The 14,174-nt window shown below is 44.3% G+C and overlaps 1 long non-coding RNA gene across 2 annotated transcripts in view; it reads left to right on the forward strand.

The window, feature by feature from the left end:
- The window catches only part of LOC123618645 (uncharacterized), a 28,366-nt gene extending 15,838 nt beyond the window's left edge, over positions 1 to 12,528 (forward strand). The window contains exons 3-4 of one of the 2 annotated variants that reach the window (XR_012503342.1): positions 10,601 to 10,851; positions 12,099 to 12,528. This is a non-coding gene — a long non-coding RNA (uncharacterized LOC123618645). The remainder of the gene's footprint in view (positions 1 to 10,600; positions 10,852 to 12,098) is intronic. The other variant, XR_006727097.2, reaches the window with a different exon arrangement.
- Positions 12,529 to 14,174: the final 1,646 nt, after the last annotated feature.

Consider the following 14,174-nt stretch of genomic DNA (forward strand, 5'->3'; position numbering starts at 1 on the left):
CACAAGTATTTCTGTGTCCTGCCATTCCAGACAGCACTTGGCATTGCTAGCTTTCCAACTTTTTCAAGTCGAATACAAGAAAAGTGCTGTTTTACGGTGCGTTTCTCTAATTGCTAATGGTTTTGCTCATCTCTTCACAACCTTATGAGCTTTTGAAATTCCTCCTCTGTGTAACGGGCTAAATGTGTCCTCCGTGAAGAGGCATGCTGAAGTCCTAACCCCCAGTGCTTCAGGATGCGACCTTATTTGGAAGTAGGGTCTTTGCAGATGTAATCAAGTTAAAATGAGGCCGTTAGAATAAGCTCTAATCCAGTATGCCTGATGTCCTTTATGAAAGAAGAAATTTGCACACAGGAACCACGTGAAGGGATATAAGAGGAACACTGTACAAAGACCGGAGCTGAACTGTCACAAGCTGGGGATGTCTGGGGCTACCAGAAGCTGGAAGAGGCAAGAAAGAAACCTTCTGCAACAGTCATTAGAGAGAGTTTGGCCCTGGTGACACCTTGACTTCAGACGTCTAGCCTCCTGAGCTTTGAGACAGTAAATTTCTGTTGTTGCCCACCACCAGTTTGGGGTTACCATTTTGTTATGGCAGCTGGAGGAAACTGATACGCTCTGTGAATTGCTTGTCCGTGTGAATTATTTGCCCACTTTTCAGTGGGGCTCTCGCTTTTTCCTATAATGTGCAGCTGTTCCTTGTCTGCCCTGGTTCACCTTCGTTTCTTGCCTTTCTCCCTCTGTCATGCCCACCTGCTCCCCTGGGGCCACTCTGAGGGCAGAGTTTCACGTAGAAGGAAAGAGCAACCCAACCAGATGCAGGCGAGAGGGAAAGAGAGAACAGGGGTATTTTTAGGCAGAGGAGGCTTTGTGCTGCCCCCAAACAGAAATGGGAAGGCCGTCTTGGGTTGGAGGAGGCTCAGCCTGGAGACATGGAGGATTCTCTGCGGTTCTCCACCTACCCTGAACCCTTTATCCCCAAAGACTCTGATGCCCACCTATGGCTGAGATCAGTAGGTAAGTGTCAGCTAGATCCCCAAGCGATTTTCAGACTAAGTTTAAGGTGCTTCAGGCCAGCCGGTACCCATCTTCAAGGAAGCCAGCTGTTTGCCTCACACCCACATATGTGGGGTCTAGTGGTTACCAAAACCCCATGGAGAAACCAGGCACCAGGCCACGTTAGGCCTTCTGAAACTGTCCTCTGATTTGGTTCCCTTGAGCCCTTCAGAATATCCAAGGAGGAAGGCCATGAAATATTTAAAAGGTCTTTGCTTTAGAAGGGCACTTTTGTTGCCAAAGCTGGAAATGTGGAGAGGAGAGGCTACGGCTGGCTGGAAGAAGGCATCTCCGGCACATGTGGGTATGATTCTGTCCAGGATGTAGTGTCTAAAATGAGCCAGTTTCATCCATCATTCATTTTTACTTCCCTAAACTGTACCATCTCTTACTGTCTCATGGTACCTTCCCTGAGAGGCCTCTTACAGGCCCCCACAAGTCCCCAGACTGCAGCACCTGGAATTCCAGCAACGTGTCTGAGAACCCTCGCTTGAAAAACTCTGCCCCCTGGATGTGATGTGGGGAGATGACCAGACCCTGAATCCTGCACCAAGAAGCTCGACAGTTACTGACACCAAAAAAAGCAAAAAGACGCCATCTATATACCCTTAGTACATTCAGCTTTACCGAGAATTTTTTTCAAAAGTTCACTTTCTTGAAAAAGATCAAATGACATGACTGAGAAGACTCACAAAACTATTGCTAGTCTGGAGAACTCAGTCTAGCATCAATGTTTTGGTAAACAAACCTCCTTTTAAAGAATGTCATTTAACTGTTTAACAAACATGTATTGCCTGTGAATTCAAGGCCTTCAGTAGCTTTTTTTTTTTTTTAATAAAATAGTACTCCTGAACCAAACTGAATCATTCCTATATATATGTATGGAACTTAAGGTTCTGTATTAAGTTTTATCGTCTTGAGGTGGGGGTGGGGACCTTCACAAACAAGACGTGAGATTCAGAAGCTATCAAGGAAAATGTGCAGATGTGAATATATAATATATTTTTTAAAAGGCAGAAGCCTTTAAAAATGAGGCCAAAAAAATCAAATTAAAAATAAAAGATAGATGGGGAAAAGATATTGCATCATGTATAAGACATTAGGTCAGTGGTCATACTCTTCAAAGAACTTATACAAACTTAAGAAAAGGACCCAACCCCCCCCCAAAGCCCACATTTGTATATTCCCAGAGAAAATACAAATGGCAGAAGAATATATGATTTTAAAAAAAAAAATATGTGATAAGATATCCAATCTACTAAAGAAATAAAAATCTTAAATATGACATCTCTCCTCATACTGATAAACAAAAGCTTAAGTAGGGGTTGGAGGGGAGACTGGAACTTTTACATACTGTTAGTAGGCATATAAATTGGTACAGAATTTTTTTGGAAGGCATTTCTGCATTGCCTCTTCAACTTTAACACATGCATACCTAGTAACCTAATAAATCCAATCTAGAAACTTATTCTATGACAATTCTTGCATATGTACATCATGACATATACAAGGAGAAGTATCAAATAAATTATGGTACATCCATTCAACAACACCGTGTACCCTTTAAGAAGGATGGAGTGTTGCTCTAAATACTAACCTGAAAAATGCCTGTGATGTATTGTTAAGTGAGAGAATCAAGTTGTAGAATAAGATATACATATGTAACAATTCCATTTATGTAACAAAAATTATGAAGATTGGCAGATAGACAGGTAAGAGAGCAATCAAGCATGAGTTTAGTGAAAAAGAATGATACATACCAACATATTTAGTGGTGAGATGATCAGTTTTCCCATCCTACTTCATGGTATAGAACTTTCCACAAAATAACCTGTTCTAGTCCTCTTGATCTTGATAACATCACAGATCATGGAGCAAGCTCTCGGAGTCATCCCCTGGGACATTCATCTCTATATGCCCCAGATCTAGCTCAGAGGCAGACATCACAGGCAGCTCAACAGCTGTCTAGAGCCTCACCCTTCCCCACTCCACACAGCCACAGAGGTTACCGTGGCTTTATCATGATTCAAGGTCAGCTTGAGTCTACGCTCTGAGCCAACCGCAGAATAGCTTGGTGAAAGCAAAAGTGTAAAGACACAGGAACTGCCACCCAAGTCTGGTCCAGCTTCTCCACCACTGCTGCAGCGAGTGGCCACCAGCCTGCCCCAGTCTGAAGGCTCTTAGTCCAGGTCACAGGGAACAGCTCAGTTCACAGGGGGAGAAACCCAGTGGGATAAATGACTATCTGGTAAGGTGAGTGAGGGCCAAATAGGGGCAATAGAGGAGACAGGGAAGTAAGAGAGAGGAAACAGAGGCCAAGGGAGTCACGTGACACCATGAGGAATTGACAGTGAGCAAGAAAAAATGCACAGTATTCTATATTTTCACATAGAACAATTCTCAAAAAGGCCAGATGACCTGGCCTTGTCTTTTAACCGCTCCTGCTGTAGTCATAAAGTCTTTTTTGAAGACGACGACAAAATAAATGAATCTTTCCTAAGTGAGAGAGTCAAACATTAATAAAATAAACTCCTTGAAATATATCTCCAAACTGGATTTTCAAGCTTGGGCTCACAAGAACGCACCAATTTGCAGGCTGGCCCTTCACAAGGGTGTCTGACATCCCAACGATTTGTCTTACTCTTTGGTCTGCTGTCATATTATCAAAAGCTAATACTTGTCAAGGTCTTACTAAATGCCATTTTTCTAAGCATTTCGTGTGTATTGGCTCTTTTCACAGCAGCCCTGGGAGGTACATAGGAAGTAAGAAGCCCGGCGTTACAGTTGAAGTGTCTGTGTGGTTAAGTAATTTGCCCAAGATCATCCAGTTAGTAAATATGGGGTCTCAGCCAGCGCTTCTTAAATTTTCATGTGTATCTGAATCATCTGGGCATCTTATTAAAATGCAGATTCTGACTCAGGAGGTCCAGGGTGGGGCCTGAAGTTCTGCATTTCTCATAAGCTCCCTGGGGATGCCAGAGAGGCTCCCCCCACAGGCCACACTTGGAGAAGCCGGACTCTACAGCTGATCTGAGTTACACTTACAGGGCCAAGCGGCAATGCCAGCTGTGAGCTCCAAGGACGTAGATTAACCTCTCTGTTTAAAAGAAGAGACTGGGGAGGATGAGTTCTGGATGCTGTTTAAAACCAGTACAAAATCATCATAGGACAAAATCACCACCACATTCCTGTGCTGCACTCTGTGCCCAGGCCCCACGTCAGTGCATCCAGAAAATACTTATTGGGGTATTGAACTAGGCACTGGTGGCTACAAGAGTTAAGACAATTCATGTCACTACAGAGATCAGCCCTGGGGTACGGGGAAGAGTGTAGCCCCCGGTGTGTCATATACTGTAGAGAAAGAACAGGACGGAAACAGACAAGCTTCTCATAGAAAGTGACATCTGAGGGGTACCGGAATACATCACCCCAAAATATGCCCCTTTGGCACATGGATGATTTCGAGCTAAAGGCAACTGAGAACCTGCAGATGTAGGAAAAGCTCTTTACCTTCCCCACCTGCCTAAAAATAAAGTAGAAATGCCTTCTTTTGAAAAGGAAATTCACACTTATAATGTAAAATTCCGTTTGTAAAGATGTCTCTGTACCAGGAAGGGAGCTACTCAGGAGACAACTCACGTGTATAACAAGATGATCCTCATTTATCTCGCATTTCCTCCCCTTCTCTGCCCCTATTCAGGAGCCCCAAACCCCTTTTCCTTTGTTTAGCTTAACATGGTATGTAAGCCCCAATTATCTGCCACCTCCTTGAGCCCCATTTTCTCCATAAATCTCCATGCAAGGTGCATAATGAAAATGATTTTTCTCTTGTTAAGCTGTCTTATTTCAGTTTGATTCCCAGGCCCTAGACATTGAGCCTAGGAGGGTGCAGGGGAAAAAAATTCTCCTCCCTGACACATCTAAGCTGAGATGTGATGGGTACCTAGGAGCCAGCCCCGTGGAAGTGGCTGGGGAAGAGAGGCAGACGGAAGAAAGAGCACAAGAGAAGGCCCGGAAGTCAGCGAGGAATTAAAAGGTGTTAACAGAAATAGTGATTGTCCTGCAGGCTGGAGAGGAAAGGGTGTGGGAGGTAGAGATGTGAGTGGGGTCAGCACACACTGAAGCCTAAAGGCCCAACTTCTTCACATGGCCAGTGGGCTAGGGTGATGCAAAGCCCTTGAGGAGTTTTAAGCAGGAGATGGATAGGTTCAGATTTTAGTTTAAAAAGGAGCTGCAGTGTGTAGAATAGAATGTGGGGAGGTGGGGGAGGAGGGGACAAGGTTGGAAACAAGGTGTCAACTAGGAGGCTGTTACAGTTGTCACTGGGAAAAATGACTGTGACCTGAACTGGGGTAGCAGCAGTGGGGGTCGCAGGGAAAGAGATACACTGGAGAGACATTTAGACAGAGAGGACAGAGTGAACAAAATGAAGGGTAAGAAGGAGGCGAGTCAGAAAAAGACAGTGCTGAAAGGTAATTTTTGAAAAAAAAAAAAAAGTAAAAATCATGACTCATAAAGATATAAAATGAACACAAGTTAAAGATTTTATTTCACTCATAAAGAAGGAAGCAGGCAGATGTTATAACTGGTTCAGGGAGAAATTGAAAAACAGACACATTTATAGAGGAGGAATATTGAAATGAATGTGCAGATGGAGGCAGAACTAGCTTCTCCCACAGCGGGGGAGGGGAGTCGGGACCTCCACGAGACAGGACAGACTTGGCACACCCAGAGCTAAGAGTCATTCTGCATTCTGGCGGTCACGCACGATTTACAGAGTGGTGCAATGGGCCCCGTGGACTCAGAATACTCAGAGGGGCGTCCTCTAGACGATGCATAGTTTTGCACAGAAGCACAGATTTGTCCTTGAGGGCAAGATGGCTCTGTGATGCTGACTTGGACACCTAGGGAGATAGGCATGACACTGACCACACAGGAAATGTGGGCAGAGAGGAGGGTCCGAGGGGCTGAGGGAGAGACGATGGTACGTTGCTTGGTCTCATTTCAGTAGCGGGCACTTCCACCTGCGGGAGATGTGGCTGGACAAATACTTGAAGATATTTAGGGGAACCTCCCCTCTCAAAACAGGGCATGCTGTTCAAAGGAAGAGGCGGGCTTAAACTAGATAGGCATGAAAGGCCGAAGGTCTAAGGCCAGTGTGCTGCCTTGGGCAGGGTTGGCCCTGTTTTGATTTCAAGGATAAAGTCCCTCGGGCTCAGTGGTTCCAGTTTGGGAGGAGGCACGGCTTGAAGCGCCTTCCCTGCTGAAACCGCATTTGACACAGACTGAGCGCCATTTTGCAGAAGGCTCTGTGTCTCGCACTATGGTGTGTTCCAAAGAGATCTTGCATGGAAGGAACTTCCAGTGTGGCTGTTTCAAATTTGGAATGCATTTTTCATTAGAAAAATGTTACCCATGTGACCACTTCCTCAACCCAGCAACAATGCTCTTTGTTAAGACTCCTAAAAACAGGCACTGCTTTCCAAACCCCAAACTGGAAAATGTGCAAAGGATTGTCCTCAATTTGTCAATTTGCAGGAAACAACATATAAAAATTATTTTTAAAAAATGAAGTTGGTTTTATGGCTTCTGTGTTTTGAAAACAATAAATTCAATTGAAGCTTGGGGCTGCCTGGGATATTTCCGATTATATGTTAGTAGATGCAGGAAGTAGTTTTAACAGCATGTGTTAGATTTACGTTTTGTTTTTTACTAAGTAAAGCACTATGAGCATTAGTAAAATAAGTAGAAAATAGGAAGGAGAGACAAGAGTAGCAACTGTTTGTGCAGATTCTAGAAGGAATTCTGTGTTTCCCAGCCTCTGAAGATCTCTATTTTCTCCCAGCAAGTGACATCTGACCCTTACGTACAGGTCCAGTCCCACCTCCAGTCTAAGAAGCTCTTAAATAAAGGTGTTTGGGTCCTTCTAGGTGGCCTTAACAAGTCCTGTCCTGTGGCCACAAAGACCTGAGTTTTGTAGGGACTAGACTTCAAAGTCTATAAACAAGACTCACCATGTTTGAGTCCCCTTCTCCGAGCCCAAACGGACCCTCTTCCCTGTTGTTGCCAATCTTGCTGGACTTTGAGTACCACCTCCACCGGATGCTCTGCTGTCATGCTCAGCCTGCCTGTAGGAACGTCCTGATCTCTGGGTCACCCCATGTTGAGTGCTCAGGACTCTGGCCCACACTCTTTGTATCCTTCAGATGCTCTGCCCTGGACTCTACACAAACCTCAGCCCAACGCCAGCCACTGGGTGGCCACCAAGCAGCAAAGCTGTCGCAGTGGCCGGATCCCATGCCTGTCCCTGTCCAGCCACTTCTCTGTTCACACATCACTGGGTCATGTCTGTCTTCACTCTGAAAATCCAGTTAATTGTGGTTTGCAGCACTGTCTAAATTTATATCAAAACTGAAATCTGCCTTTTTTAAAAGTAGATTCATATACTATGGAAACACCAAGAGACATTGAGAGCCTTTGGTTCAAGGTCTCTTATTCTCTTCTGACAAGCTGAAATTTTAACCTCCAGATATTGTCTTATGCTGTCCCCTCTCCTGCTTCCACTCTGGACATCCCTGCTCTCTTCTGCGAATCTGCGGCCGCAAAGACATTGCTGAGTTTGACTTCCCACATTTTGTACTCCATAGAAGATGGATTGTTTTGTTTCATAAATATAATCTTACAGTGAATATATATTCTTTTATCCAACATTAAAAATCACTATCCCCCATGTACGGATGTGTGTGTGCATGTGAATATTCGCTTGCTGAAATGAAGTACATCCATGGTGTATTTCATTTCCCCTTGATCTTCGCTTGTGTAATATCATCGGGACTGAGAGCTTGCAATGCGCCAAGCACTGTGCTAAGGGGTTTATATACATCTTCATTGAATCCTCCTAACAGTCCTAGGATTAGCCCCAATTGTTGCATGAGAAATCGGAAGCTTAGAGAGATAAAGTAATTTTCCAAATTTCACAATTAGAAAGGGGCAGAGCAAGACCGGAATCCAAGTCAGATGACCCTGGATGTTCTAAATCTCAGCCTCATCTTTGCACCCCAGCCCCCGGCATGGTGTTAGGAACAGAGAGGGCCCTCAGTACATGTTTGTCCCATGAATGAAGGCTTCACACCCCCCTAATTAGATTCAAAGCCATAGATTATGTACCTGTTTTGTACCAGCCACTGTGCTTTGACGTGAAGAAGCAGTTAATGGTTTATCTAAGATAATATCCATAATTAGAATCTAAGAAACAGTAAGCATATGGCAGAACTAAGTCTAGAATGGATTTTTTTCTTTTTCTTTTTCTTTTTTTTTTATAAAACTGCATCCCTGACTCTTCCTTTTATCAGCCATGATGACTCAATTGTCCTTTTTGGCTTGGAGAAGGAATGATTAAGACAAAGTGGGGGAAAAGGATTTCTTTTTTAATGTAACTGAGGAAGACTAAAAAAGAAAAATAAAATCGAAGAGGATGTGGAGTAACCCGCAGGATGTTAGACCCGGAAGAGATTAATTCAGTTGGGCTGCCAAGGAGGAAGCCGCTGTTTCCTCCTTAGGTGGTTTAGAATGCCCCTCCACTTGCCAAAGCACATGGTGATCACAGATCACCCCAGAGAATGGCCACCACAGGAAACCTCAGCCCAGGGGTCTCAGGTTACCGGGAACCTCCCTCAGCCGCTGGAGGCAATGGCCAAGGGCTAGGGCTTTGAAACTGGCACCCCTGGGTTCAGATTCTGTCCCTACCCCTCATTGACCGCATGACCTTGGAAGAAGGACGATGACACCCCTGTAAGCAGAGTTTCTTGCCATTTGATGCATAGTACCTATTACATTTCTTATTAATTCTGATTATTTACTAATAAAATACACAATGAAATCTTAAAAGCATTTTGAAGAGAAGCAAAATCTTCCGTGAAAGTCAACTGACAAACATTCACTATTCAAAGTGCATTTGACATTCTTTGCCGAAGCAAAAAGAAAAGAGTCACTCCTGAGAGGCCAAAAATCAAGACGTGAATACTCCCCAGACATCCTGGAGCAAGCCAATACAGGGCAACCAACCAAACAGACAAAATTATCTCCAGACCTGGAGGAGAAACAAATTTCAGGACAGAACCCTTTCCTAGCTGACACTAATACAGAGTTTAAGCCAACTCTTTCATGAAGAGGAACTGATATTTATAACCGAAATCATTATGTCTCTAATTGTTCACCACATATAATGTAAAATCTATAAATAATCATGGTTACAGCATGTGAATTCAGTCACCTCCAAATAATTTCACAGTTTTTATAAGATCTGGAATTTAAAAAAAACCTCCAGGTATTTATTCTGCCAGAGAAATCTCCCGTGGCATCGACCTGCCTCTCCCAGTCAAGGTCCTGGAGCAGAGTAGAAGAACCAGTTCAGCTCATTTCTGCCCGGGAGTGAGACACGTTACCCAGTCATAGGAGAAAGGTCACCTAAAGCGAAATTAACTAAGCAGTCAGGACATAAATCAGAGGGGAAAGAGTCATTTTTATACTTCCCTCTCCGCGATTCCCATCCAATCTATCAGCAGGTCCTGTCAATTCTCCCGTCAAGACAGAACTTGAATCCCCACCCCACTCCCCGTTACTCCATTTTTGTGGCAGACACCTTTTCTTCAAATCGATTCTCCATCCAACAGCTAGAGTGATCCTTTTCGACCTAACCTCTTCTCACTGCACTGCTTGAACTCTTCAATGAGCAGAACTCCCAAGTCCCTGCAGAGCCCTGTGCTTCCTGCTCAGTCCTCAGTCACCCTGGACTTCTCTCAGGTTCTCACAGGACACAGAGCGGGTCAGTAAATACAGGGCGAACATTTGAATAAAGCAATGTGCATGGCTGACTTGGAAAGGAGCAAAGAAGAGGCAGGGGTGAACAGGTCCTAGCATCAACCACCAAGATAATGATTTTCCTGGGAGAGGAGACAATATTGAACAAGTTGTTAACAGAGGCAGGAAAACTCGAAACCAAGCATTTTTACTTAAAATAGAAATTCTGCAGACTGTCTTTCACTGTTTGGTAAACTACTCACAATAGACTCAAAAGAACACTCGAATGGAGGGGTGAGCTCACAATGCTGGGTGAAGACCCCTTTTGTGCACATTCTTCATGTTTGTCAACTCAAAAGAGCAGATGACTTGATGGCAGGGACAAAGAAATCACTGCTGAGAAATAGCTACATGGTGTTGATTTGTGTGTGCGTTTTCTGAGCTTTCTCAGGAACAATAGGCTATTTTTGCCTGAACTTGGGAGCGCTCACCTACCACCACAGGTCTCTCTTTTTTTCACTGTTGGCTTCGTTGCTTGTTCGTTTTCCACCTGTTCAACTGATAGACATGGAAGTCATCAGAGGTCACTTCTGGCAACGTTTAGGATGCAGGACTTAGGCCCGCTAAGGTGATAACCAAGATTCCCTCCCAAGAAGAACCTCAGAAAGAGGAGATTGCTTTCCAAAATCCTGGCCCAATGGTTCTATATTCCAGAAGTTATTAATTTTCTCTGCTCCCCCCACAGGAAAATGTTTGGTCTCAAGGGAAACAAGCCAATTAAGCAGTCGCTTAAGGGGGAAACCAAAATAAGTTAGGAAATTTTAATGGAGCCACTAACTCTTCCTCCTGAACTCTAATGAGGGCCAGATGCAGATGGAAATCCAGCCCGGAGATGCCATCAGTGTCAGTCACGGAAGCCAATGACACACAGCCTTATGCCGTTCATCAGCCTCAGCTGAGAGGAGGCTGCCCTCTGACAGCGCTCTGGGGGACAAGGTAAAGTTGGGAAGTGTCCTAAGCCGCAGAGGGCATGCTAGGTAGGCTGTGAGCACTCGGGCTGCGGGAACCCAGTATCCAGATCCTTCGCCTGCTGTCTCCCTCGCACAGCGGGGTCCCCCCAGCTGGGAGTGTCGGGCTCGCTGCTTCCGCTTGACGGAACATTCTCTGCCTGCTGTGCTTCTCATTATCCTCACCGACTCCCTCAAAGTCCAGCCCTGCCCAGGCTCCGCAGGGGTTGGGATCAAAGTGGTAAGATATGTTCAGAATTCAGTGTAATAAAAAGTGGTGCGACTTTCTAAAATGTTCCAATGAAATGGAAAAGAAAATTGAAAATTTAAGCCTCTTAAAATGTAAATGGTGCCAGTGTGCCTCGCAGTTTGGACTCTTGCCCATTAAAAAAAAGAAAGAAAGAAAGAAAGGAAGGAAGGAAGAAAAAAGAAATCCAGAGAGCTGAGTCTTATGAGATGAAATACAAAGAATTCTAAGCATGCTACAAGATCAGCCACGACCTGGGGCCTCCCTGTCCTCATTGGTTTCATGTCACCCATCCTACCCTTCCCACAAGGTTGCTCTTAGCACAAATCATGCTGATAACCCTACAAGCTCCCTTGAAAGGTAAGAAGTGCTTCTGTAAATGCCTGTTGTTCTTAGTTTAAGCAATTAGCTCTCTATCTGAAATGGAGGAAAGAGTTGCTTTTGTCAGAGCATAATGTTTCAAGGCACTTCCACCTGCCTCCCCGCAAAAGATACACATTAATTTCTCTCACGTGAGTGAGGAGGAAACGCCTATGACTGGGTCACTTCCCTTGGATGGTGACCACATGTCTCGCCGCCTTTGATTCAGCAATTCTTTCTTGCAGTAACCAATCTTGGATACTCCTGTGGTGTCATGCTTTCATCTTAATAGAATAGGTGCCCTCTCTGACCAGGGTGCCCCCAGAAATCTTCAAAGGCAGAGCCCAGTATCTTCACTGTAATAGAGCCCAGACAGAATTAAATGCTTCTTCTAACACCGCACCACATTCTGGGGCTGAACATCTATTTAGCATGTCATTTGTGCTGCCCTGGGCATTCATGTCCTAGTAGGCTGGGGGACCCAGGCCCCCCCACACGAGGTCTTCCTTGACTTTGTTTTCCTCCAGGTGACCCAGTGCCCAGCACATACTAGGAACTTGATCAAATTTCCCCTTGATTGAACATAATTCTCTCTCTCTCTTTTTTTTTTTTTACACAACTCTTTTCAGTTCTAGTCGTAACAGCTAAAAACAATATTTTGCTGCTGCACAGTTGGAAAACTGGAAATTTGCCATGGAGGTGAGCAGAAATTTCCACAAGGTTATTTTCCTTCCTCGACGTTCAGAAAGCAACACTTCCTGACAAATACTATTCTCCTATGTGCTGAAAGAATCACAGAGCTGGAGCAGGACTGTCTGGGGGACACACATTTGTTACTGTGACTTTACACAAAAGGACTTTTCCATCTCTCTAGCCCAGGTGGCTTTCAACTGCTCACGTAGTAAATGCTTGTGCAACCAAAAATTGTAGTTATTTTGTTGCTCAGCTTTTCCACATTCATTCAATAATTATACAATTTCAACAGTTCTTATAAATGTGGAAGTAATAAATGGTTGATTAAAATCTTAGGTTAAAAGTAAAATTGTGAACTATGTGTAATATGATGTTTGTTGTTGTTTTTTATGAATAGAAAAGGTTTGGAAACACAGATACCCTTCTGTCAGTTATGTGGGAAGACGAGAGAATTATGGATACATTTTATTTTATGATTTATTTGTACATTTCTTCTGCTTAATAACACTAAAAACTAAAGTAACCAAGGACTGAATATGTGCCACACACTGCTTTAAGTGTTTTGCATGTCTTGATTCTACGTTAGGTTTTATTATTATCCCCACTTTATAGGTGAGAAAACTGAGGCACAAAGCAAGTGGGAACTTGTCCAGGGTCACACAGTAGTAAATAGAGCTGCAGCCTGACCCTGCAGTCTGATTTCAGAATCCAAACCATTAACCACTATGCTATATTGCTTCTGTACTGATCATTGAAGACACTGAAGGATTACTGAGTTTTAATATTTTGGCTAAACCATGTGACTTTGATTGAGTCATTCATATCAACTCAGGATAATGGAGTATAGAATATAACCTTGCCCCAAAAAGGTCTGGATTTGCCCTTGACTTCTAGGGGGTAATCCATATAGAAGTGTTTGGGTTTAAAGTGAGGACAGGCCATCCCAGAAAGACCAATGATGTGATTTAGGTGACAGCTCTGGGTCATGCCCAGAGGTGGCTCGAGACTGGAAACTGAGATCCACCACATGGCCTATCAATCAATCATGCTTATATAATGGAACCCCAACAAAAACTCTGAACCCCAAGGTTTGCGTGAGTTGCCCTGGCTGGCAGTACTCCCCGCATATCATCACCCATCAATGCCGGGAGACTGGTGTGTCCTGACTGCATGGGAAGAGAACAACAGAAGCTTAGCACTGGGAACCGTCTTGGGTGCTGCCCTGAGTGTCTCTTCCTTTGACTATCTTATCTGCAGCCTTTCCCTGCAATAAACCATAACCACGAATATAGCAGCTTTCAGTGAGTTTTGTGAGTCTCTCTAGCAAATTATCTGATCTGAGCGTGGTTTGGGAACCCCCTGAATCTGCAGTTGGATCAGAAGTGCAGGGTGGTCTTGTGTGGTGGGTGACTGCCTCTTCTAAGCTTGTAGTTGGCCCTAAATCCTCATAGTTCTTCAGTTTCCTCCTTGATAAAATGATATTGAACGAAAGGATCCTTAAAGTTTCCCGTGGAGCCCAAGAGTGTTACTCTGTCAAGAGTATTTGCATTTTAGCAAGGCTCCCCTGGAGACTGGAAGACTTAACCCACAGGAGCTCATAGTGAGGAGATGGAGGGGCAGGGGAGCACTGGGGACTGAGTTTCTCCTGCATAAATCACACCACGCACGTCACTTACAGGTAAAGAGCGCTCACGGGGATGAAGGCGATGGTGGGAGGGGACTTGGGGTTGGGCAGATACTCTTAGTTCTGAGTCAGTTTCTGTATCTAAATAAATTAGCCAGGGGGTGCTGTGCTACTGTAGGCCGTTTGGCTCAATGCTAGAAAAGTCAGAGACTGTTTCCAAAGTTCTCAAAGGTAAAACTTCAGTCTGGGGCATTACTTTGCAGCCTCACAGTGTCCTTTGATTTGGCCTGAATTCAATTGTTCCCAGTCTTTGGGGGACCTCCACAAAGGAGTCTCTCGGCTTAGATACTTCACTCAATTTTTCTTAAAATCTTCAGAATTCTCTTAG

The sequence above is a fragment of the Camelus bactrianus genome, chromosome 30, assembly GCF_048773025.1.
Source record: "Camelus bactrianus isolate YW-2024 breed Bactrian camel chromosome 30, ASM4877302v1, whole genome shotgun sequence".
Lineage (NCBI taxonomy): Eukaryota > Metazoa > Chordata > Mammalia > Artiodactyla > Camelidae > Camelus > Camelus bactrianus.